The 26173-nt window shown below is 40.7% G+C and overlaps 1 long non-coding RNA gene across 3 annotated transcripts in view; it reads right to left on the reverse strand.

Moving 5' to 3' along the window:
* Positions 1 to 322: 322 nt before the first annotated feature.
* Positions 323 to 26173, reverse strand: part of LOC128833445 (uncharacterized) — a 109156-nt gene continuing 83305 nt past the window's right edge. For all 3 annotated transcript variants that reach the window (XR_008444237.1, XR_008444236.1, XR_008444238.1), the window contains 6 exons: positions 15459 to 15555; positions 14445 to 14505; positions 9468 to 9512; positions 4997 to 5074; positions 2721 to 2877; positions 323 to 742 (listed from right to left, as the gene is read on the reverse strand). This is a non-coding gene — a long non-coding RNA (uncharacterized LOC128833445). The remainder of the gene's footprint in view (positions 743 to 2720; positions 2878 to 4996; positions 5075 to 9467; positions 9513 to 14444; positions 14506 to 15458; positions 15556 to 26173) is intronic.

Below are 26173 nucleotides of genomic sequence, written 5' to 3' on the forward strand. Positions count from 1 at the left end.
CTTTTTGGACCATTATTGTAATTCCGAAATGTCACAAATCATCCTCGACTCTCTCAGCAGCTGAACGAATAATTGTGAGGAGGGGAGGGACTGACTGGAAAATTATTGTCTGAGGAGATGATACATAAGGCAGGTAAGTTCTTGGTGGATTTTTGTGTCTGAGTTTTTTTATGGTATCAAAACAGGTACCGGTTTAGTCCCGCACACCAGCTACCTCACAAGAACACAGGAAAGCAGAGGCACTACATGCCAAAGATACCAGGACAATCTCTCTTTAGTGTAACAGTTCACATGTTTATTTTATTTATGTATTTATTTTTAATGTCCCACATTTCATACTGCCATGGGGTTGTTGTTTTTTTACCTATGTTGGACACAATATCCCAAGCTATGCTGGCTTCCTGGACCATAGCTCACTTCAGACTAAAAATAAACCAGAAGGGGGAAAAAAATCACAGAAAAGGAAAGGTCATAGTTCCAAGGTCATGTGGGCAAAGTTCTCAGTAATCCTCTATTTTAGTTCAGAATACATAGATCCACATAAACTTAATATTATATTTATGTTATTATTGAAAATTATTTATACCATATAACCTACTATAAACCAGCTGCATAGCCCTGAAGTTTTAGAAACTGCTTTTTAATAATGTTTATAATAAAAGTTATGCCTCATTATTTTAAGATTTCATTAAGGACAGAATCCAGAGCAGTGGAAAAAGCCAGGCCTGGAAGGCAGTTCTCTCTAAAGAAAACAGAACAAAATGATCAGTATAGCAGAAAATATTGAATTAGCCAGTATTTCACTTTTAGATAATATTCACCTTGAAAATCAAACCATCAGTTTCTTATGACACAATAACTGATTTTTCTGAAACCCAGCTGATACTAATTTCATTTAAATCCAGTCTTTCTAAATCTGTGTGATCCCATGAATATATCTGAATGGGAAAAATGTCTCTTTTCCAGCATTAAAACCATTTGATGGTACCTACAAAAATAAAATATGCAACTTCGTTGAATGAAAGTGTGTGTGTTCCTGGTGGTGCCTCCTTAAGAATGCATGTTGTCATTGATATACTAATGCTAGATGATTTTATTTATGGGGTGTCCTAAGGATTTTCATTTGCAGACTCTTTTTTTAAGAACTTGGGAGGTCCAGTTGCAATGGTCAGAGATGGGAAAGAGTTTGCACTTGAAACAGATAGCTTATGAGACCCTTCCACTATTTTAGAATTAGAGCTATTTAATGCATGATCTGTGACTCAAAGCTCTGATCTGGCTAATCTTTATTCCACCCTACTGCCCCACAGAGTTCAAGCCCAAATTAAGCCACACCAAATACTGCATCCATCTGAGGTGGCTGTTTTGAAGCCTGTGCAAATCTAGCTTTGTTGTTACCAGTACTTCTTAGACATACAAAAATGTAACCCTAGATTTGGAATATAGATGCTCTGCCATAAAAATATAAATAATGAATTCTTCCTAAGGAAACTATATGTTGCTAAGCAAAGCTATGCATTGAAGTCTATCAGTAATAGTCTTGACCAGATATTGAATTCCCCTACCTGGCCTTAGCTATTGCTCTTTTTTCCCCATCAAATTCCTGTCCTACCCATGGGTAAGTCTGGTTCTGGAAGACTCCCGTGTTCTTATGCCACCTTCTTCTAAAAAGCATGATCTAAAGCTATATTGGACCTAGATTCACCCAAACATCACAAAAATAATGTTGCCCCTGAAGAGTCAGGTATATGGGCTATGCACATTGACCAAGTCAAAATGAAATCTCTCCATCCACTGCCTGCCCTCCTCTCCCCTTGGATCTTATCATGACATCTCCCTTGGGGCTGAGGGGCCTTCACTCATCCAAGGTGGATCCTGTGCTGGCTGTACACAGTGCCATGCTTGCTGTTTGCAAATGTTCCTCATTTCAGTCCCAAAGTTTCCTATTTTCCATGTAAATTTGATGCCCCCTCACTCTTATTGTTGGAAATTATTAAAATAAGAAATAAAAAGTCATAAAATGGAGGTTGTAGGAAGAGCCATTTACATGACTGAATCATTGAATCCCACATTTTGACTGGGAGAGGTTGAGAGAAATGCTGTTTGCAGTTTGCTTTCAGATCACAGGGCTTGGTACCCAATGGCTGAGGTTTTCAAAGGTGTCTACGAGAGTTGGGTGACTAACTGACTTGGTTTCATTGGGAGTTGGATGCCTAACTCCTTTAGGTGTCTTTGAATGCCCCAGCCAGGAATATTATCTTTAATCTTTCTTTGGCACGCAGGACTCAGGGTGAATTACTGATGTACCCGTCCAAACCACAGAGCTCTGAATTCTGCTACGTGGCATCGGAAGATGTGGAAATGAGTTTAGCCATCCTGTAAATCAGAATCACTCTTGCTATGAATTGATTCGGTGGAGGAAGGCATTTCAAACACTGAGTTTTAGTGTCTGTTGCTTGATGGGATCAATTAATTTTTTTACTATCTTTCAACCCTCTTTGAAGTTCTATAAATAGCCTAAGCTAATATAAACTTTTTTTATATATATTGGGCATGCAGATCCCCTACGAGGTTATTTAAAACAAAATAGGAAATCTGCTATAATATGTTTGTCCAATTGAAAAGGAAATTGAACCACAGTGAACTATGTGGCTCTGACTCTGACAGCTGCAAACAATTCATAGTTAAAATGACTCAGGATAATTCCCAATTTTATTTACCTATTTTTATTTTTTACGGGTTAGAGGGTTCAGAATGACCTTGAATTGAAAGCTCTGTACATGTCCTACTGCTTCCTTTGACTGTGTCCAATATTGCCTCAAAGGTGATGATGTAAAATGCTGGAGAAAAAGCCTGTCCTATCATTGGTGTCAGCATCTGAAAGGGAAGGAATAACATGAATGTAGATTTGATTTAGTCAACACTTCCCTGTGAGAGAGAATTCAAATATTTCTATCATTGATGACAAATATAGCACTATGGAAAATTTATGTGAGGGATGATCTGAGGGAGCACAGAGGTCATTAATGTTAGAACAAGCACAATCCTTGGTAGCTTTTCCCTTAATTTCCTGGCCCCTCTATGGCTATTTTTGGTGCAGCACCTCTCTTTGCAGCAAATATTTCACAGACAGTGCTGAGGGCAATATAAAGTTGCTGTTAAGAGCAGCAATTCATTCTGGAGAGACAAACAGACATAAACCCTCAATTGTAGCAGAAAACTGAGGTATTAGTGGCTTTTTTTTTAATTTACATTTTCCATGTTAGTTCACCTCTAGATCCCAACAGTGTGACTTACTAATTAATTACTATTATTATCTAATGGCAGTGAAAACTGAAATTACTGCCTGCCTTAAGTATAATAAAATTGACAACAAATTCATAGTTTGTGAATCGCTTTCTCCTACAGTTCTGTTCACAAAGAGAAGAGTATGGTACCATGGTTTGATGGTATATGCAAGCCATCCTGCACACAGCACCATCTGTCATAGCTTGGTATGGTTGTTGTGGAGGCAATGACCTCAACTCTACAATGGGGAGGGTAGGGAAGGGGGATGGGAAGGAAGTAGTGCTCTTGGTGGGTGTTAAGGGAGTTGACACTGCTCAGTTTTAAGAGAGTCTTGTCCTGTTCTCTTGGCGCTACAGCAGAGAAAGTGGTTCGCCTGCTAAGTCAGTGATGTTCCTTTTCAGGCAGGAGCATGGACACTATTTTTTGTCTGTCATTACAAGTAGCTCTGTGCTAAGTGGTAACATAGATGCAACAAAAGCAGCCAATAGAATTTTAATTTTATCAGTTGTGTGCCGAGCAAACAAGTATTTTGTTGTTTTGCCTCAACACTTTTCTACAAAAATGGAAGCCAATTTTTTCCCCAGGTGGACTTTTTCCCTGTGAAAATGGTATTTTTTCAGAACATTAATGACTTGGGGGGCACTGAAAAAGAGGTTCATAGCCTCGCTGGAGAAGCTCACTTCAGTGCAGATAAGAATCTTAAAGTTTACAGCCAAGATTCAAAAACATGTGCCTAAAGTTAGACTCTGAAATTCTTATTCAGGTGACTAAATCAGTGACCTGATTTTCCCTTTAGGACTGCACATCAGCTGGTGCTCATTCCTCAAGCAATGGGCAAGGTGATGCAGCACCAGAGACTCAAACTCATAGACTCATATACTTTAAGATAAGAAGGGTCCATCGTGATCATCTAGTCTAACCTTCTGCACATTGCAGGCCACAGAACCTTGCCCACCCACTCCTGTAATAGACCCCTAACTTCTGCTTGAGTTACTGAATCATGAGTTACAAATCATGGATTAAAGAGTTCAAGTTAATGGGATTGAGGTTCCTATCACTTGGGAACTTTTGAAAATGTTTCCCCAATAATGGGACCGGAGGAAGACCTATAGAGAGTCGGTATAGAGTGGTCATTTTGAACTGCATCACTGGCAATTTTCTGGTCATACAGCTGATGAATATGACCCCTGGAGGATCTCTGCAGTATAAGAGGAATACTCAGGTGGCATAAAGCTAATGTAAAGGCTCCTACATCACCCCCACCTGCTGCCTGTGAAGGGATATGACAGGTCGCACGTATATTGGATTCCTAGCTGTGGTTTTGGGCCTTTGGTGACCAGTGTAAACTGAAGCAGCCCAAAGGCCATTTTAACCTGTCACAGGGGGCCAGCCCCACACCTCAGTATTCCCTGGACTCAGAGAATTCAAAGGCATACTTTTGAAACACATACACATCTCCATGATTGAGTCCACGTGCAAGTCAACCAGACTCCAGGATCTGGCCTGTAGCAATATCTCTTGACTAGAATTCAATCGCTGAAGCAATTGTCCACTACAAGTGCATGTGACTGTGTGTACATTTGTGGGTATAAAAATTACTCTCTTTCCTGATCTGAACCAGTGCGTGGTCACTAATGTTTAGAACAAAATCAATATGTAAAGAAAAACAGTTTATAAAAGAAAGAATGACAATGAATAGGTCACTCACTCAAACAGGAAGTCAGCATCATTACAAGGCTCAGAAGAGGGTTTTAATTTAGAATCTAAATACCATGGTGATTGGGAGCTGCACAGAAAAATTAGATAACATTAAATTACTTTAGACAGACAAAACGTATAGGTCATATCAAGGAAGTCAACTACAATACACTGTATCGAATGTTCTATGCCACTCAAAAGTATACAAAAGAAAACAAAAACAAGCTGCCAGCCAAAATTACCAATGTAGTCCCATTTAACAAAACAAAACAAAAAAATCAATATTACAATAGGATGTTAGTAATGAAAGAAAAAATACAGTAGTATCTCAGTAAAGATTAAATATTACAAGATTTTAAATGGAGAAACACAGTCATTTTAGACAAGCAAATATGACCACAGCAATAATGGGAGCCAAGTGATAGTTTAGAATAAGAGCCTGCAGCTTCCAGCAAAGCCAACGGGAACAACAAATATGCATCTCAGAGCAAAATTTGGCTCTAGGACTTGAACATGAATAATTGTGGCAGAGAGAGACAGAATGTCCCAGAAATAAAAGACTTACTCATTAGAAATCCATCTAGCCAAAACCATGGGGGAGATCCTTAAGGAAAATCTCTATCAGTCTTTATTTTCAAGAATCTTGAATCAGTCTTGCAAGTTTTTAAAGCACTGAAGCTATTTATTAATAATGATATTTTGCACTTTTATCAAGAAATTCACAGTACTTCATTAAGTAAGTCTCACAGTGACCCACACCCTGCTCCCATTGACATCAATGGTACAACTCCATTTAACTTTAATGGTGCAGGATCAGGCCTACTGTGTGATAGTAGGTATTCTTATACCTTCTTTCAAGCAGGGAAATTGTAGCATAGAAATGTCAAAGTGACAAACTCATGCAATGAGTCAGCGGCAGAGCTGGGAATAAAATCCAAGAGTCCTGACTCCTGGTTTTCTGCTTAACCCATCAGCCCATCTTGCCTCCCAATTAATTAAACAATATAAGAATTGGAGAAAAATGATGAACTTTTCTTTTTGGATATAATCAAACATGTATCGAAAAGAAAAGACGGTAGCTGTTGTATATTCCTTAGAATTCTAGCCTTTTCCACAATGCCAACAAAATAGGTATTTAGGTGGAAATTTACCTGCAGCTTACACATTCTAATGCTCCTTCACTTTTCAATATCATGATCTCAATAGCAAAAGGCTTAGTGAACAATTAGTGCTTTATAAATGATGAAAGAACTATACACAAATGTAATAAATTGGACTGGAGACCTAGAATAGATATTCAGAACCATATGAGAACAAGGTAGAAATTAGTAGGTTAAATATCAGAGGGATAGCTGTGTTAGTCAGGATCTGTAAAAAGCAACAGAGGGTCCTGTGGCACCTTTAAGACTAACAGATGTATTGGAGCATAAGCTTTCGTGGGTGAATATCCACTTCATCAGACGCATGTAATGGAAATATCCAGAGGCAGGTATAAATATGCAGGCAAGAATCAGTCTGGAGATAACGAAGTTAGTTCAATCTGGGAGGGTGAAGTCCTCTGCTAGCAGTTGAAATGTGAACACCAAGGGAGGAGAAACTGCTTTTGTAGTTGGCTAGCCATTCATAGTCTTTGTTTAATCCTGATCTGATGCCGTCAAATTTGCAAATGAACTGAAGCTCAGCAGTTTCTCTTTGGAGTCTGGTCCTGAAGTTTCTTTGCTGTAAGATGGCTACCTTTACATCCGCTATTGTGTGTCCAGGGAGGCTAAAGTGTTCTCCTACAGGTTTTTGTATATTGCCATTCCTGATATATGACTTGTGTCCATTTATCCTTTTACGTAGTGACTATCCAGTTTGGCCAATGTACATAGCAGAGGGGCATTGCTGGCACATGATGGCATATATAACATTGGTGGACATGCAGGTGAAAGAACCGGTGATGATGTAGCTGATCTGGTCCTGTGATGGTGTTGCTGGTGTAGATATGTGGGCAGAGTTGGCATCAAGGTTTGTTGCATGGATTGGTTCCTGAGTTAGAGTTGTTATGGTGCAGTGTGTGGTTGCTGGTGAGAATATGCTTAATGTTGGCGGGTTGTCTGTGGGCGAGGACTGGCCTGCCTCCCAAGGTCTGTGAAAGCGAGGGATCATTGTCCAGAATGGGTTGTAGATCACTGATGATGTGTTGGACAGGTTTAAGCTGAGGACTGTAGGTGATGGCCAGTGGAGTTCTGTTGGTTTCTTTCTTGGGCTTGTCTTGTAGGAGGAGGCTTCTGGGTATACGTCTGGCTCTGTTTATTTGTTTCCTTATTTACTTGGTGTTTTCTGGGAGATCACCAATGCATTGTAGCTTTCTCAGGAAATCAGTGGTGTCACAGAGATAACTGCGAGTGCTGGTGGCATAGGGTCTGAGCGGAGAGTCCACATATCCGGATAGTCCTTCAGTGAGTGTGCCAATTCCAGAGACGATGGGGCGTCCAGGATTTCCAGGTTTGTGGATCTTGGGTAGTAGACCGGGGTTATTCTCCCAGAAAACATCATCCTAGCCACCATGGATGTGGAGGCTCTCTACACAAACATCCCACATACAGATGGAATACAAGCTGTCAGGAACAGTATCCCTGATGATGACACAGCACAACTTGTTGCTGAGCTCTGTGACTTTATCCTCACGCACAATTATTTCAAATTTGGTGACAATATATACCTCCAGACCAGTGGCACCGCCATGGGCACCCGCATGGCCCCACAATATGCCAACATTTTTATGGCTGACCTGGAACAACGCTTCCTCAGTTCTCGTCCACTCACGCCCCTTCTCTACCTACGCTACATTGATGACATCTTCATCATCTGGACACATGTGAAGGAGACTCTGGAAGAATTACACCACGATTTCAACAGCTTCCACCCTGGCATCAACCTCAGCCTGGACCAATCCTAGAATCCTAGACACCACCGTACAAATATGTGATGGTCACGTTAACACCACCCTATACAGAAAACACATCGACCGCCATGCCTACCTTCATGCCTCCAGCTTCAACCCCGGACACACCACGCGATCCATCGTCTACAACCAAGCACTAAGGTACAACCGCATCTGCTCCAACCCCTCAGACAGAGACCAACACCTACAAATCTTCACCAACCATTCTCAAAACTATGATATCCGCACAAGTAAATAAGGAAACAAATCAATAAAGCCAGACGGGTACCTAGAGGCCTCCTGCTACAAGACAAGCCCAAGAAAGAAACCAACTCCACTGGCCATCACCTACAGTCCTCAGCTTAAACCCGTCCAACGCATCATCAGTGATCTACAACCCATCCTGGACAATGATCCCTCGCTTTCACAGACCTTGGGAGGCAGGCCAGTCCTCGCCCACAGACAACCCGCCAACATTAAGCATATTCTCACCAGCAACCACACACTGCACCATAACAACTCTAACTCAGGAACCAATCCATGCAACAAACCTCAATGCCAACTCTGCCCACATATCTACACCAGCAACACCATCACAGGACCAGATCAGCTACATCATCACCGGTTCTTTCACCTGCACGTCCACCAATGTTATATATGCCATCATGTGCCAGCAATGCCCCTCTGCTATGTACATTGGCCAAACTGGACAGTCACTATGTAAAAGGATAAATGGACACAAGTCATATATCAGGAATGGCAATATACAAAAACCTGTAGGAGAACACTTCAACCTCCCTGGACACACAATAGCAGATGTAAAGGTAGCCATCTTACAGCAAAAAAACTTCAGGACCAGACTCCGAAGAGAAACTGCTGAGCTTCAATTCATTTGCAAATTTGACGGCATCAGATCAGGATTAAACAAAGACTGTGAATGGCTAGCCAACTACAAAAGCAGTTTCTCCTCCCTTGGTGTTCAAACCTCAACTGCTAGCAGAGGACCTCACCCTCCTTGATTGAACTAACCTCGTTATCTCCAGACTGATTCTTGCCTGCATATTTATACCTGCCTCTGGATATTTCCATTACATGCGTCTGACGAAGTGGGTATTCACCCACGAAAGCTTATGCTCCAATACATCTGTTAGTCTTAAAGGTGCCACAGAACTCTTTGTAGGTTAAATATGCTGATGATACCTCCAAAAAAACCATCACAGAGCATAAGAAAAGCAACCATGAGTGCACAGCTGGCTTCAGTGAAGATTCAGGCAGCTATCACTGCTAGGAAAGAAAGCTTTAGCAACAGATCATGAAGGAAACTAGAACAAATTAAACCAATAATGGAACCTTCAGAAAAATTGAAGTCTAAATGATAAGTGAAAGAAACTGTCTATATCTGTATTATGATAAGACCACTGAATCAGGCAAATGATGCAAAACTTAAAGGAATGACCCCTACCATACAGCAAACACAACAGCCAGTGATAGAGGATAGAGGGGAAATCACTAAATGGCAAAATCTACCATCAGAAAATAAAGAAAAATGTCTTACTGGACTATGGCAAAAGTACTGCAAAATTCCAGAGACCATGAAAACCTGGATGAGGAGAGAAGATGAAAAATATTAATTAAAAGAATAACTGCAAACCCACAATGTGCAAATTGGTTATAGATAAGGTCCAAACCAGAAAAAAAAAAACAATGACAAACAATATGCCCCATAGCCAATAGTTCTGTCAGAGACTCAGCACTTTGCCCATTAGTCACCAGCCTGAAACAGGAAAATAACCAGCACATACCACTGGCAAAGATACATACACTCGCTGCGAGGTTGTATATGTGAAAGTATGTTCCCCCATGTCAAGGACACTTTTTCATCATAGATAGGATGCTGTAGGAAGGAGAGGTAATGATAAAGCTCAAGAAAAAGATGCAGAATCACAGAATACATGACTTTTGTGAGCACCATGATAACGTTACTTTTATTGTGCACACAAGACTAGAATGTTTGGGGATTTGCAAAACAGGTATACAAACAGATAGTGGTGAGTTACTGAGCAGAGACTGGCAGTAAAGTTGTCAATTAATACCAGATGTAGTGAATTTTGGAACATGCACCCTTCTTTGGTGCGAATTGTTCTGAGACCATCAAACCCGTCTCACATACAGGATAACAAAACCTACGTACTAGTACAACATTTCTGTGGTGGTTAGCATGGGAGCCAAAATCAGTTTATTACAGAAACTCAGTTGCAAACTTAACTACAAGAACTACTAACTTTCACCACTCCATAATTCCTGAAGAGACATATGTGATAGTGAAAATAATTCCCACTCTCTTTATTAAAGTTTTGATACAATTAAGTCAATGGAGGGCCTTCCATTGAATTTTATGGGAACTGGATCTGGTCCACAAAGATTCCATGTGCCACAAATTATACAGATGACATTAGACATAAAGCTAGTAAATCTACAATACATGCAACAACTCTCCATTAACCAGAAATGATAGCATTTACAAATAATGGACACATGCATGTATAAAACGGTCACAAAAACCAATGCTACCTGGTACACATTTTCAATACTCTAATTTCAAGATGTAGAAGCACATTGTCGTCTCAAAATTTCAGAGGTTTGCAGTCATAACTTTTAAACCCCGTTTTAACAAACAAAATCATGAAGAGAAAATTGGAGAAAATGTTTGTTTATTAAATCACAATCTCACAACAGCTTAACTCAGTTTTGTCTGAGAATTGCAACAAATTTGCATCTTTACAGTAACTTTCAGTCACATTTATGAAAAAGGCAATGCCTTTATTTCAATGAGTTTTTCCATCACAATCTTTTTGCACAGAGTCTAAGCTATTGGTATTGAGAAGTTGAGAAATTGTCTCATTAAAAATGAGTCTTCCTATCATAAGAATTATTTTCTGTAATATTTGCTACAGAAAAAAACAACCAGGAAATGAAATATGAACAAAAATATTCAAATATGTATTTAAAAACAAGTTAGACAAGAGAAGGTCAGTAATTGAAAGGTGTGACAACTACAAACAGAGCCAAGTTACAAAAAGGGTTAGCCATTTAAATGGCCAAATTAAACATGACACAGTTAAGGTTAACTTAGTTCTGGTGACATATATAAACCCACATTTGGAGGGAAAAGGGGGGGCTAAGTTAGCCTAAACAGTGTCTTGTTTATCTTCTCCATTTTTAGTCACTCACCGTTTTGTAGGTTGGCTCTATTTGTAGACATCACACCTTTCTGCACATTCTTAACACTTGGCATCCTTGTATATCTTAAATGTTGTAATCAAAAATCACTTTTTTGTTTAGAAAAATAATAAGCAGTAAGAATGGAATCCTAGGGAGAACAGCAAAAATCGGGTATAGAAATGAAAATACACCCCCATCTCCAAACAACATGTGAACTCCCCCAAATGTATGAAGAAAAGTCTAACATCCAATTAATTACCACTTTTTTTTTTTTAAATAGAGGATTGGACAGATTAGGGAACTGGCAATAGATTTCACTGCCTCTAGATCATTCATTCAAAGCCTGCAGGGATGGTGATGACTAAAAATTGCTGCCATCTGATGGTAGTTTGGGATTTGTGATATGAATGAATGCTAGGGATGGTTGAAATTTTTCTGTTAAAACCATTTTTGACAGAGAATTGGAATTTTAACTGAACACCATTTTTTCATGAAAAGTTTCTGCTTTCTGCTGAAAATTTCAATTTTTTTGTCTAAAAACCAAATCCCCCCCCCAAAAAAATATTAAGATTCAGATGTTCTGTCATAGTGACTTATGGGAGCTGCAGTTCAGTTTCCTCAGGTCCCCATTCTCCTCTATGAACCAGGTTACCCAGCTAAACTGCAACATTCATGGTGCACCAAGGCCAGGGACTCTTACGATGCAACTGCCTCCCCTCACCAGCAGGAGAAACCATGGTGTATCATGGGAGTTGGAATCTGACCACAGATCCTGTCCTATGGAGGAGAATGGAAGCATGAGGCACATGATTACAACTCCCATAAGGCACCATAGCAGCATTCCTGAATTGAAATATTTCTGTTTTTGAAATATTTTGATTTTTCACAAAAAAGTGAAACTTTTCTATGGAAATTTTTGATTTTTTTTTTCATCCGGAAAAAGCCCATTTTCTGACTAGTACTAACGCATGAGCAACAGCTAGTTTGTAGGTAACAGAATGGAGATTATTGCATTACTGCATCCTGAGCTTTTATCTCCTCTGTGGATAAATGGCTGGCTTCCATTTTCAGGGCTGGCTATTTGGCACCTTCCCCAACCACCTCATTCACTAACAACACTACTCATTTGTCAAGAAAAGAAATAATTCTAGGACAAAATACTTGGCAACTACAGGATTAATTCAGCCATTAGAAGCTGGAATAACATTTATGAAGTATATTGTTCATCTGCAACATGGCGTTAACAGACTCCAGAATCCTCACAACCTTGAGGTTCTCAAAGCAGTTTAGAAACATCTTATATTAAAATGAATAGAGAATATGTGCCTAAATCTCTTTAACCTCTTAGAAAACCTCAGTCTATAATGTATTTTACCTAAATACAAAATATGCAGTAACAGATACTGAAACCAATTACTCTATGTGCCAGTCTTGTAGATTAATTTACCTACAGTGAGAAAATGGTCCTGACTGGCATGCAGAGTGGTTTGTTTTTTTAATTGATTCATGTAGCAGCATTAACAATAATGAATGTATACCAACAATGCTGAACAGAATAGAATCCATGTAAATGTTATTTCCAAGTTCTGTGGTATATATATCTGTGGATGCAGATATCCGTGGATATAAATCTGGATCTGTGGATACCACAGTGGCAAAAGCAGCAGCCTGCCAGGCCACCACTCCCAGGAGCCAGTGCCCCACGCCAGCAGCTCCTCCAGCATGGCTGTACCACCCCAGCCCTGCCCCCAGCACTGTCCACTGCACTAGGGCAATGAGGGACAGCTGCCAGTGAGCCAGGTGCCCACAGTGGGTGGGGCTGGGGGCAGTACAGCCACACTGGCAGAGTTGCTGGCACGAGGTGTTGGCTCCTGGGAGTGGCGGCCCAACAGGCTGCTGTTTTCGCCTCTGCAGTTCCCGGTAGACCCCTGCAGCTCTGTGGATACTGATTTATACCCGTGGATATCCACATCTGCGGATATAAATTTTGTATCTGTGCAGAGCTCTGTAAATAAATCCTTCTCTCTGTGTCCATTTTTATCTATATGTGCACACGTCGAGGGGGAATATTTTTGTGCTCTGAACATTCTCCTCGTTGTTCAGATCATTTCCTGGCCTATGTCCTAAAATGCTCTTGCTTCTTGTGGACTTTTCATATTTTTAACTTGAGTGATCTTCAGTTGATTTACTGTATCCTCATCCTACATGTTGGGTAAGTGATAAAGGCCTGAAATTTTAACATTTGCAAGTGCTGGCAAGTTTTTTGCTTATATAGAATTATGTACAAAATGAGAAAATAAACATAAAGGGCCACTAAAAAGCACCACTTTTACATGCTGCATGCAAGGTTGCCTAATAGCTGGAGTTAAGGTTGCCTGAAAGTCTCCATTTCAAGGGATCTTATTGTTTATAATTTTATCATTCATCTTCTGAGATGAATTTTCCAGCTGTGATTCTTGCCTTAACATGATCAAAAAAAGCTCACACATATTTGAGAATGAAGAGAATGGGAAAAAACACACACACATACACGCACACACTTTGCCACTTGTGAGTATTGTGGTTTCCCAAACCCATTCCAGTAAAATATTCTACCAACTCACCTTACCCCACACCATTCTGCGACAGATCAAATGAGGAACCAGGAGGAAAGAACTGGGGCTGGTCGAACAAGGAGACTAAAACTGGCAATGGGTGGGTGGGTGGGTGCGGGGGAGGAGGCGAGGGCAAAAACTATGAGTGGCAGAGTGGGGGGAGATTGGGACAGTTAGCCTGGAGGAGTAGACTGGATTGGCTGGGCAAGGAGACTGAGATGAGAAGCCTGAGTAATGGAGACTGGGACTGGGTGGGCAAGGAGAACAGGACTGGAACAAGGAGCCAGGTTTAGGGAAGAGACAAGACTGGGACAGGTTGGAGGGACTGGGCAGAAAGGGTCAAGCTGTGCCCACTAGAACATGCTCCCTTTCAGAGCCTGGCGTGTAACCCAAGATTTCTGAGTCTCACCATTCCACTGCTGCCAGAAAATATCTGTGAAACCCACTGGCAAAGTGTGGTTCTCTTCCCCCTCTATACCAGTCTACATAGAGGATAACAAACTACTATTGCTGTCAGTTACTCTATAAGCTGAAGTTGCAGAGGTCTGCGCAGTGGATCTAAAGGTTCCAACCCTGCTGATGAAACAGGTGGTGTCAGTGTATTACCACATGATGGAATTACTGTTTCATTTTTCAGTTTGTTTTTTAAAAACCCTAGGAAACCATACACAAAATAATTATGAGGCAGGAGTCCTACAGACAATAGTTTCCTTTACCACACATCCCTGATTCATCCTGTGAGCAGGTCCATCTGGTGCACTGAATGAGGCAGAGGTCCTGTGGAAAAATAATTATATGTGATCATGTTCTGGTAATTAAAAACTCTGTCATAATGTACATGCCTAAGTGGATGGAATTAAGGTTGGGCAGGCAACCTTAACTGTGGCATTTCCTATCTTTGAATGCTTGAATTTGCATTCTTAATAATGTTCTTTAAACATAGTTTTTGTCTGAAATATTATCTATACAGAACACATACATACATGTATACATTCACACACTCCTTGAATCTCTCTCTCTCTCTCTCACACACACACACACACACACACATACACACAATCACTACTTGAATTGTGGAGATTGTATTTCCAAATCTAATAGTTCATCCACACAGACCAAGATTTCTGCAACTTTGTCAAATCTGTCAGATAATTAATAAATAAAAAGACTTCTCTTCTGTGAAATAAACACAGCTATAGAGGTTTTAAACCAGTCAAACTTGTTTGCCAAACTATTTAAAACATTAAAGTAGATTATGAACATCAATGGACAGTGATCTGTTCTGTTTACCAGCACCCAGTAGAGAGGAAAAAATAGTAGATATCAAATACAAAAAAAATCCTTTGTTCACTAGCAATAGCATGTATATATGTGATTCCCCCTTCTTTGCAGAGCACCCCCACATTACCATATTTAGGATACCTTATTTTATGCTGATTTGCATGTAATCATAGAATCACGGCATCATAGAATATCAGGGTTGGAAGGGACCTCAGGAGGTCAACTAGTTCAACCCCCTGCTCAAAGCAGGACCAGTCCCCAATTAAATCATCTCAGCCAGAGCTTTGTCAAACCTGACCTTAAAAACCTCTAAGGAAGGAGATTCCACCACCTCCCGAGGTAACCCATTCCAGTGCTTCACCACCCTCCAGAAATGGTGGTACAGCTCTTTATTATTCAACACAATTGATCATACTAAGAGCAGAACACATGAGCAACATACCACTAACCTGAACAACAGGTGTTTTATCAGATTTCTTAAGTGTTTTAGCAAACGAGTTGGCCACAGGAAGAAGAAGAATTTTCATATCAGTTATATCTTGACACCTGTTTGGAAACAAAAATATAGATCTTTATACAGACCACTTATCCAACAGGTAAGTAATATACAATATTAATATTGACTGATAATTAAAATAATCTTCAGGAATGCTGTAAAATAGCTGGCACAGAATTATCTTCTCTATTTAGTTAGGTCTGTTCTGAGGCAAAAACTCGAGCACACTCATTATATTTCCCTGATAGCTTCCATCTTACAATTAAAATAGCATATATAAGTGAACCAGGGATCCGGTTGCTATTTTAAATGTACTGTATTGTTGTCACATGGATCCTTCCTTGTCCTGGATATCATTCCATTGTTATATTTTAGACGGCTCACAGGTTGGCCCTTGCCCCTCTTTTTCTTAAAGTAAATCTAATTAGATGATAATGCCCTTCTTGTCAAAACTTCTTGCTTATTTAAGCCCATGGTAATAATTTCAATTTGTTAAAGATTTATTCAGATATTCTCATCGCTGTTTATTCAAATGGACGTTCTTTTCTGAAGGAACAAAGGACATAATTTCTGCAAACAGATGTAGCAAACCTGTCAAGCTCTCAAATGGTTAAGTTGAGCATTTCACTTAGAAAGGCTGACAAATTTTCCTCACTTCAAAATATCATTAACACCAATAACACATTTGCCCAAGCCTATTTCTAAGTTGTAAAAAAAGATTGCTACAGATTAAGACCCTTGATATAATGCTATAAGCTCCTAACAATAGTATCTTTTATAGTGAAGAGCAACTGCAGACACAAATTGCCCCCTTTCCTGCACCTTTTTCACAAAAATCAATATTAAAGTAGTAGCTGCTTTAACTCTCCCATAGACTATATGAGAAAAAACCACAGCCATACTTAGGACAGTTTAGGTCAATAAAGAATCAATACTGTGGTTGAATCTGTAGAAAGATTAAAGACTTAGAAGTTGCTACACTGTGGCCTATTGTTTCTATTTTGAAAAGAAGCTGAAGTATCTCACTTTTTTAAAAAAGTAGCAATGAATTTAGTGTTTGTGGAAAGTAGAGGACTCAATGGAGGTTCTATATGGCTGTGGTATCTGCAGCCTAGGGCTCTGATCTAGTTCACCCACGTTTCCCATTTAGTTCAAGGGGAGTCTCAGGAGCACAAGAAATGCAGCACTGGGACCCAAATATACTGGAAGCCCAAACCTTTGAGCAGAGCTTGATCAAGCCCCAATCATTCATTAATTATATATTTATATTGGAGGAACAGCTGAGACTCCTGAGTCAGGAGGATGGGCCCATGGTGCTAGGTGCTGTGAAAAGACATAAGCACACATGGCTAAGGCTGCAATTCTTTCACAGAGGTCACAGAAGTCACAGATTGTGTAACTTCTTGCAACCTCTGTGACTTCCACAGCAGTGGGTGTGGCTGACTTCTGGCTGCTGCTGGAGTGACCTGGGGCCAGATTCTCTGGTGGTCCCCGAGGCCAGCCACACCAGTTGCAGCTCGGGAGACCCCGGGTAGCTGGCTCCAGGGACGGCCTGAGCAGCGGCCAGTGCGGTGAGGACCGCCTGAACAGCGGTCCTGGGGGCAGCCCTGGGGAGTGCCAGAGCAGCAGTCCCGGGGATCGCCCCAGAGCCACCTGCACCAGCCACTGCTCAGGCGGGGCCACTGCTCACCAAGCAGTGGCCCCAGGGACCACCCAAGCAGTGGCCTGCCACACCAACCATTCCTTGGGTGGCCCCAGGCAGCTGGCTCCAGGGACCGTACAAGCAACAGCTGGTGCAGCTGGCTCCGTGGAGCACTTGAACAGCAGTCCTGAGGGGAGCGTGGGGGCCACCCGAGCAGCAGAAGTCCCAGAGCAGCTGGAGCATTGGCCCCAGAGGTGCCCGGGGCCGTCCAGAAAGCGGTCCATGGGAGCAGCGGTTGGAGGGCAGTGAACCCCCAGCACTGAAGCAGGGACCCTGGAGCAGAGGGACCCCAGAAGTAGAGATTTGGTCATGGGTATTTTTGGCAAAAGTCATGGACAGGTCATGGGCGGTGAATTTTTATTTATTGCCCGTGACCTGTCCATGACTTTTACCAAAAATATCCTTGACTAAATCTTAGGGTTAATTATGGATAGACTGTCCATTAAAAGGTGGGAGTGAAAGAGGTTCTCACTATGATTTCTAGTTACCCCTTTTCACTGATAAGCAAAGAGAGCTGATGTAAAGCAAACAGGACTCTCTGAGGTATTTGGCATTTGCCAGATACAAAAGTCCTATATATAGTTTAACTCAAGTTCACCTATCACATTTCACGTTGTGACTTAACCACATTTTAACCCCCACCTCCCACCCCAGTGAAAAAATAGAATCACAGACAAGTAAATATCTTCTCTCTCTCTCTCTCTCTCTCTCTCACACACACACACACACATTTGGATGTGTCTGACTCAGTTACTGTCCATCTTCATATCAAGCAAGTGCACTGTATACTATGCTTCTTTTATAAGCCCTAGAACCACAACCAAATACATGCATGAATACTAACTGAAAATGAAAAAAATATTGTTTTATGTGCACTGGAGGGTTTAGAAAAAACAATGCATGAGTCCAAATCTTCCAAATTCTTTACTTGAAGGTGCACTTTTGTTATCCTACAAGGGACAGCTTCTAATGCTTCTTAGCTTATAGCAATAGCTTCTTCTTGCAAAAGCCTAGTAGAAATCTAGATAAAGCAGGTGCTATAGGATAGTAAATTGGTAGCTACAGAAAAAAAAGCAAAGATTTTAAATGTATTTGTCTGAGGAAAACAATTGTTGCATTGTGTAAATGTTAGATCTGCAAAGCCTGAAGTAAATACTGGTCCTTTACTGTTCTATGTTCTAATTATAATTGGAATAAAAACAATGTGTGTTTTCTAGTCCATATGACCAAAATATTCATACCTGTATGATGCACTAGTAAATAGTGACATAAATAGGTTAGTTTATGTCAATAGTAAATGAAATAAAGTGTTTTATTAAGATTTAAATATCCTGCAATAATGTGATTTTTCTAGCAAATACATAATTGTTATACATTACTATGATGATTATCATTTAAATTAATTGCTGTTCCATTAAGTTGTCCAGCTGCTTTATCTACAGCAAGAGTTCTCATCCTGGGGGTCATCATGACTGAGTGGAATCATGAACAGGTGTTATTGGGTCACAACTATCCTGTCGCCCTTTCCTTGTTACTAAATGACAGAGGTGTTCTGAAGGGGTCACACTGTGGAAAATTGGTTCATGGTATGGAAAAGGTTGAGGCCAACTGACCTAGAATACTCCTCATTCAAACCCCAACACTGCAGTGTTAGGAAAATGTGCATGACGGGCATAAGAAATAAGCATTGAGGAGGAGGTACATCTACAGGAAGTGATTCTAAGAAAAGTTATCGTATCATCCTAGCTGTGCTTGCTAGATCAGCACCAATGTAGGGAAAGTTTAGTATTAACAAAGATAAATACTCCCCCATTTCAATGAATGTTGTTTATGTTAAAAGAAGCATTCTCCCCTGGCGGAACCTTCATCCCAGTCACCACTCCTCACTGGAGGAATTTCCAGTTGAAATTTTTCTGTTGGTTCCAGCTTAGTTATGGACTAGAGCAGTGGTGGGCAACCTGTGGCCCATTACGGTAATCTGAGTGCGGGTTGTGAGACATTTTGCTGATGTTGACCATCCGCAGACACGGCCCCCCTCCCACCCCCCCAGCTCCCAGTGGCTGCGGTTCCCATTCCGGCCAATGGGAGCTGCAGGAGCAGGGAACGGCTGGGAACGGCGAACCGTGGCCATTGGGACCTGTGGGGGGCCATGTCTGCGGATGATCGTCAGCAAAATCTCTCGCTGCCTGCAATCAAATTACCCTGATGGGCCGCATCCGGCCCACGGGCCGCAGGTTACCCGCCACTGGACTAGAGCAATAGGTCTATTGGTCTGCTGTTTCTGGTCCTCTTACTTAAAATAACAGGAGGCTAGTAGAAACCAATAGAGAGCAGTGGAAAAAATTTAAAAAAGTCTAGTGAAATTTCCCCTAGTGCTCTCCCATCCTCATGCATCTTTTCACTTGCTACCTCACCCTTAACCCATCCTCCCTGACTCTTACTTTCCTTCCTGAGACTAGAAAAACTTCACTCACTCTGCAGATTCCCTCAGCCCATGGCAGGATTGCTCTCCCTCATCCTGGGAAGGCTATGAGCTTGGAAGATAGAAGCAGGTTTAGTAGAGATTTTCAGAATTGCAGTCGTCACAAGGATTTCAGGTAAAGAGGTTTGTTCTTGGAGTTGGGGAAAGGAGGCTATTTACACGAACTTTCTCCAGTCTAAACAAATTTGGGGGTCCTTTTTTTCATTCAAGATTTGGGCTGGGTCATGGGGAAGTTCTGATTTTTCTAAACCTGTTAGGCCATCAGGGCACAGTAAACAACTTTTAGTACTGTATAATTTCAACCTTTTTATCCAGCTAAAGTAGTGAATTCACACATGGAAAGATACAATCTATAATCACCTCCTTTAGTTACTAGGTTGTTAGTCAGGCATAACGGGCTTGATCCTGCTCCAGCTGAAGTCCATGCCAAAGGTGCATTGATTTCAATGGGAGATAATCAAGCTCAATGTCATTTATCTTCTAGTTTGGTTTACACCAAAATCTCCGCACCAAACAAGAAAACTTGGGCTATGAAAATGTCTCAGCAAGTAACATCCTATGCAAACATAAAGGACTTTAGTTTGTTTTCTCTGATTGGGTCTCCTAAACTTTCTCTATTCAATTAACAAGAGGTTTTCCACACCAGGTGACAGGACTGAGGCAGGAAGGATAGCTTCTTCATTTGCTAGCTGGTTTTGGAGGCATGCTAGAATTCTGATCAAAAATATAGTGTGTTAGAGAAAAATAATTCTAGGCTCATTGGATTGTTATGAAAGACAGAAACACAGAATGGAATCTTTTCACCGACTACCCAAGGGGACATTTAGTGGGACTTTTCAATCTATTCATGATCTGTTATTCCCAGCCCCCCAAAGTTTCCATGTTACAGCAGAATATCTGGGGACTCCATATGTTGTGGGAACACAGCAGAACCAAAATGAGCTGAAAAAAGAATGCATTAGATTCAAACATGGGATAAAACAGTACCCAAGGAGCCCTTGCTTCATTTTCTCTACCTGGAACCCTGGGACAACGCAGCCATCTCAGCCTCATTCAAGTGTGACATTTCTTTTGAATATGACAGTGGTGGCGACCTTGTCATTAACTGATGCTGCTAGCAACATTTCAGCTTTCATAATACAGTTAATTTTCAAGCCACTGGTTACTGAACCCCCACTATCATTTCAATATAATTAAACCGAATTTAAAAAAAAAAAAAACATACAAAAAACAACAACAGAAAAATGATGAGATACAAATCCAGGTTTGGCTGAAATTCACTAATGCAAGGAGGTTTCAAGTTAAGACTCAGACATTATCCTTAATTCCCCCTTATTGTGCTTGGGTACTCAGGCATCTATATGAGAGCTCTTTTTTGTTCTATAGCTCCCGCAGTGCTGTTCGGGAATAAAGGGGAGTTTTTCAGCCTTAACATTAAGGGTCAAGCACGCACTATTCTGCTGCAGCTGAGCTGAACTCAGCACTGCTAGGGAAGGGCTAGGCAATCCAGGAGCAAAGCAAGGATTTCTTGACCCAAGTATAACTTAGAGCAGCCTCAGGTGTGCTCTAGGTTGCATTGGCTGGCTTCCCAATGACACACTCTTTATACTAGGGTGGAGTAGAGCTGGCAAAGCTAGTTATAGGAGACCAGGGGGTTGCTCTATGCTAAAGAAACCCCCAGCTGGCTATGCAAGCCACCTCTTTGCTGGGTTCGCAGTGCCAGAGCAGCACAAAAAAGGCAGACTGTTGAGACCAGGATCTGGCCCCAAATTTTCAAATGTGGCTACAAACGGTGTACCTAGGAAAAATCCATGTGGCTCCACTGTACATTTGCACCCACAGCCCTGCCCATCACCTTGAAAAGGGTCAGCCATTTCTTTTTTAATTTGTAAAACAAAGATATAATTATGGAGTGAGAGTGTACATGCTGTGCTTCCGCTCATAGCAAATGTTTGTGGGCTAGTAATTAACTGACGCCCCACCCCAAACCCAGAATCTGTACTGAAATACCAACCGATCTTTAACAACCGTGGTATTAGCAGACATTGCTTTAACAGCCGACATGAAAAGACATAAATCAAAGAACATGGGGTTGGATTCAATTTAGAAGAAGATGTGAGACTTTCAATTAACACATTTCTGTGCGATTTAAGGAAAATATTCAGGAATACTATTTATTTAGCCTGCAGCTAATGTCCATTACTGAGAATTACTCTTAATTAGTGTTGTGTGAGGTTGGGAATACCCACTCATATCACGATCAGTTCACCTACCAAAAGAACTACCAAGCTTGCTGTGCCTCTGGCATTTCCAGGCTGGTTAAAAAAATAACTAGATGATGAAAGTATGATTTTAAACAAGATAATCTAACCAGGAAAACATAGAAAAATATTTGTTTTACTCTTCCTTTGTCATCTAAAGTGTCTATAGCATCATTCAAGAGTTCCTGCCTAAAAACACTGCCCACTAAATAGCATGAGAGAAAGGATTACCAAGGAGTCAAGAACACCTTAACAAAGGAGACGTCCTACTCCTCTCTCACCTGGACACACCTACTCCAGGCCTTCTCTGACAGCAACTCGGACTTGGGACCAGATTCAATGTCCAATGAAAGGCATTGAAAGACTCTTCATTTCAATGAAACTGGACTAGGCCACTGGTGACTTCCCTTGGCCTCTAATGATGAATGTCTTCATTTGGGGGGCATAAATGCATCTCCTACTTCAACTACAAGGGTGTCACTGCTGAAGACAGAAAAGTATTCTGTTATAACAGAGGCTAAGCAAGATATCTCCCCAGCAACACCAGGTAGAAAAGGAGCGTAAGAGAAAGAAAGAGCACATAATTGAGAATTAAACTCAAGGTATCAGTAATAGACATCTAGCAATACTGCTCCTGAAGTGGTCAATCCTTCAGAGAATCTGACAAAAAACAAGGGGCTTGGGAGATGGCTTGAGAGACTCCCACAGAGTGTTCTCAAATGTAGTGTGAAAAATTATCCTCCATCTTTATTAGAAGAATAATTCTGTTAAGGAACCAGTTTTTGTTGTTCTCTTGAAGAGTTGCATAAGGGGGTTTTCACTGAATGCAGGATGAAGAATATTTTGTATGTGGATTGAATAAAGCTTTGAGATGGGCTTATGTCACAAAATTCTGATCAGGACTCCATACCACCCCAAAAGGGTTATTTCAAGTCTAAATTTTGAGTGAGCCACAGAATAGAGAAAATAAGCTAAGGAAAACTGTGAATAAGACCTGGAATTCCTAAATCATGCCTCACTTTAGGACTTACAATGAGAACTTAAGAATTAGTGATGGGAAAAAGACAAAAAGTCGGGTTCGGGTAAGCACTTAAAGTTTGGAAGCTGGTGCTGCAAAACAGACCTGGAAATCTCATGCAAATCTGCTGTCTTATAATTCCAACTTCTCCTACATTTCTCATGGTATATCACTACTTCTGCTTCCAGCCCTGGCCTGAACTCAATGGCAAACAGCTGGGCAGGTATGAAAATGAGAGGGGGAAAAATCAAATGATCTTTTTAAACCTTTATAAAAAGGTTTGGTTCAGGTTCAAACTGAGTTTGAGACAGTTCTTATTTTCCAAACTGCTTTGCTCACCCTAGTGAGACCCATTGATAAGTAGAGGGATTAATTCAAAGCAGAACCTCAAATCCAAACACCCCATTTTGAGGAGGGGTTGTTTGAAACATGAATCAGGATCTGCATCTACTTCTGCAGATATCCTCTATGTTTATATTGGTCCAAATCAACACCACAGATGCAAATTCTCCTGGCCCTTGGGTGATCCTAGTTTTGATTTGATTCAATCTCGGTTTTGATCTCACAGTTTCTGGCCATATGCACAGAGTACACATGACTCACCCATGACTTTGTGAGCAAATCCTGCAAAGAGCTGCATGCCCTCGACTTCCACTGACTTTAGTAGAACTTGAGAGTACTCAGCATCCTGGAGGATCAGTCACTTGTGAGATGAGAGCATACTCATAGGAATGATTTTAGGAAAACTTAGTACCAAGTCCCTGGGGAAATGTAAGGAGCAATAAGACGCAGCAGAGGGGTGGGGCTGAAAGCCTTGACTCTTATTAAATGAAAACAACCAATGGATACAAACTTTTGTAGTCCTACTGTGAAGTTCCAATAAAAAAAGAAAAAAAAAATCCTATCCTGCTTAATGAAAAGCGTATAGCGATTCCAGAGGGAGGCTGGCTATTTAATGCCTCTTGTAGTAGTTTAAAAAATGCCACTTTCTTCTTTTTCTTCTTTTCCCCCCTTAAATTTTAATGAAAAACCATTAAAGAAAGAACAAGTTATGGTAATAAAAAGTAGCTATATTCCCACAGGGAGAAAGGGAATGGTGGCTCCTGCCTAACCCTAGTGTTCTTGGCAGGGGTACTTGTAATGAAAGTGAAGGTCAGAGGGAAGAGAACAGAGTATTTGCTGTTCGGTGTAAAACATACACTTCCAAATGTGAAGCAGGTATTTAGCAAGTTTTATTTTATTATTTCTTTTACAGCCCTGACATCATATTTCTATACAGCCACATCATGGCTTTAAAGGAAAAGCACCTAATGACATCAGTGCTTTAAAAGCCTTACAAACCATCAACACTGGGTATTTCTAAATTTCTCAACAGATACACCAATAAAGCTTAAACCTTGAAGTTTAGACCTTGCAATTCCAATGAGTTCTGATGTGTTTACAAACTGCTAGTCCAACCTGGTGAATAACACCTTATAAAAGGTGTCCTGGCCTGGAAGGGTACCTTGACGAGGGAAATTAGGAATACAGTAAAAGGGAGACAGAGTCTGGGTTCACCTGGCAATGCTTTTTTTCCCTACCTCTCTCCAGCTGCTTTCTCCAAAGATCCAGCTAGCAACATCTACTTATAGATTCCCACTGGGACTGCTCCATCCACTGCCATGCAGAATAGAAAAACTACTGGAGTAACAATTTGATGAAAAGGTCATTTGTGAAGCCACCTGGTCAAATTAGCTCTCAACTACATCAATCTAAATTTAGGATAACACAACTGGATGTACCCTGAGAACAGTATTTGGCCCATTACTGTTAAAGTAAACAGATCTAATTAGTGAAATGAATTTGCGAGTCTCAGATGCTCTCTAATAAGATGATGCAATTGTCATTCCCTGTTTAAGAGGGAGTTAGGGCCAGGAAAGAGCTTCATAGAGACTGAATTACCTCTCTCACCTGCAGGGATGTGATTATGACTGCCAGAGTGCTCTGGGGAAGGCGCTCTCACTGCAGCTGTCAGGAGCCTGCAGTGTTCTGGAGAGCTACAAGATATCTTTCCCCAAAACTACAGTGCCCTTCCTGAACTGGAATATCCATTCAGCAAGTCAACAAAAAGTGCATGTTTTGTAGCACAAAGCTAACAAACAATCAACAAGAGGATGTCGATATTTTCTGCAGCCCATGCTGGCAGGAAATCCTTTTCCAACACAAAATAAATAAATAAATAAATAAAAGAAACACACTGCAGTTAGTCTATGCCAAACTAATAAAGACTGACAGTTACTGTACCCAGTCAGACTGCACTGATCATTTTCTTAAAGGGTTCTTTTGTTCTTGACATTCACAGAACACCCATCAGAAAAAAGGAAAATATGTAGCCTCCCTTTAAGAAGTCTATATTCCTACAACAAGAAACAGCTGTTGCCAGTTTAATGCTATCTCTGGGATCATATAGATGTGACATCACACAGAACTAAGTCTTGGCCATAGACTTTACGGGTAACCCACTTTTGTTATAAATTTGTATGTTGCATGTGTGTCTGAATGAAATCTGAAGCTGGAAACCTCTTTGCACTTTCATTCCTTTGCAATAATTCAATGGGCCATAAGCTGTTTTTATTTTAGAATTAAAACCTGTATTAATTTTAAGCTAAGGAGAAGTAAATGAATATGTCATCATCAGAGCTTATTACATGTCTAGAAAAAGATATTCAAAATCTGAACCATACACAGGCCAAGTAGGAGGAGTTGAGGGACAGTTTGTATTCTAATTTCAAACTGCAGGGCTCCCTGGTGTATTGTATAGGATTTCCTGTAATTTACAGGCAAAATAAGCAGTCTACAGGAAAATGTTTGCGACACTGTACATGTGCATTAATTACACAGCAGGATAAAATGATTTCTTTGTGATAAAAAAGGATGTGATCTACAGAAAAAATATTAAATTGATCTGGGAGAACAGACATTCTTCTACCATTACAAAGGATGGCTGGATTCATGGAAATAAAGCTGGCAAATATCTTCTCACACTTTATCTTCCCCGGTCAGTGACTGAAGCATATCCTAACATGACAAACTCCAAGGATATCAGGGAACAAGATACTCCAACGTCCATACAAGTGTACTGTCCCAGAACCTTAACATTCCAGCTGTCTGTCAGGGTTGTCCACTGACCACAGTTCTCTTCCAACAGGCCAGGTGGTATTCTAAG

Source organism: Malaclemys terrapin, chromosome 3, assembly GCF_027887155.1.
Source record: "Malaclemys terrapin pileata isolate rMalTer1 chromosome 3, rMalTer1.hap1, whole genome shotgun sequence".
Classification (NCBI taxonomy): domain Eukaryota; kingdom Metazoa; phylum Chordata; order Testudines; family Emydidae; genus Malaclemys; species Malaclemys terrapin.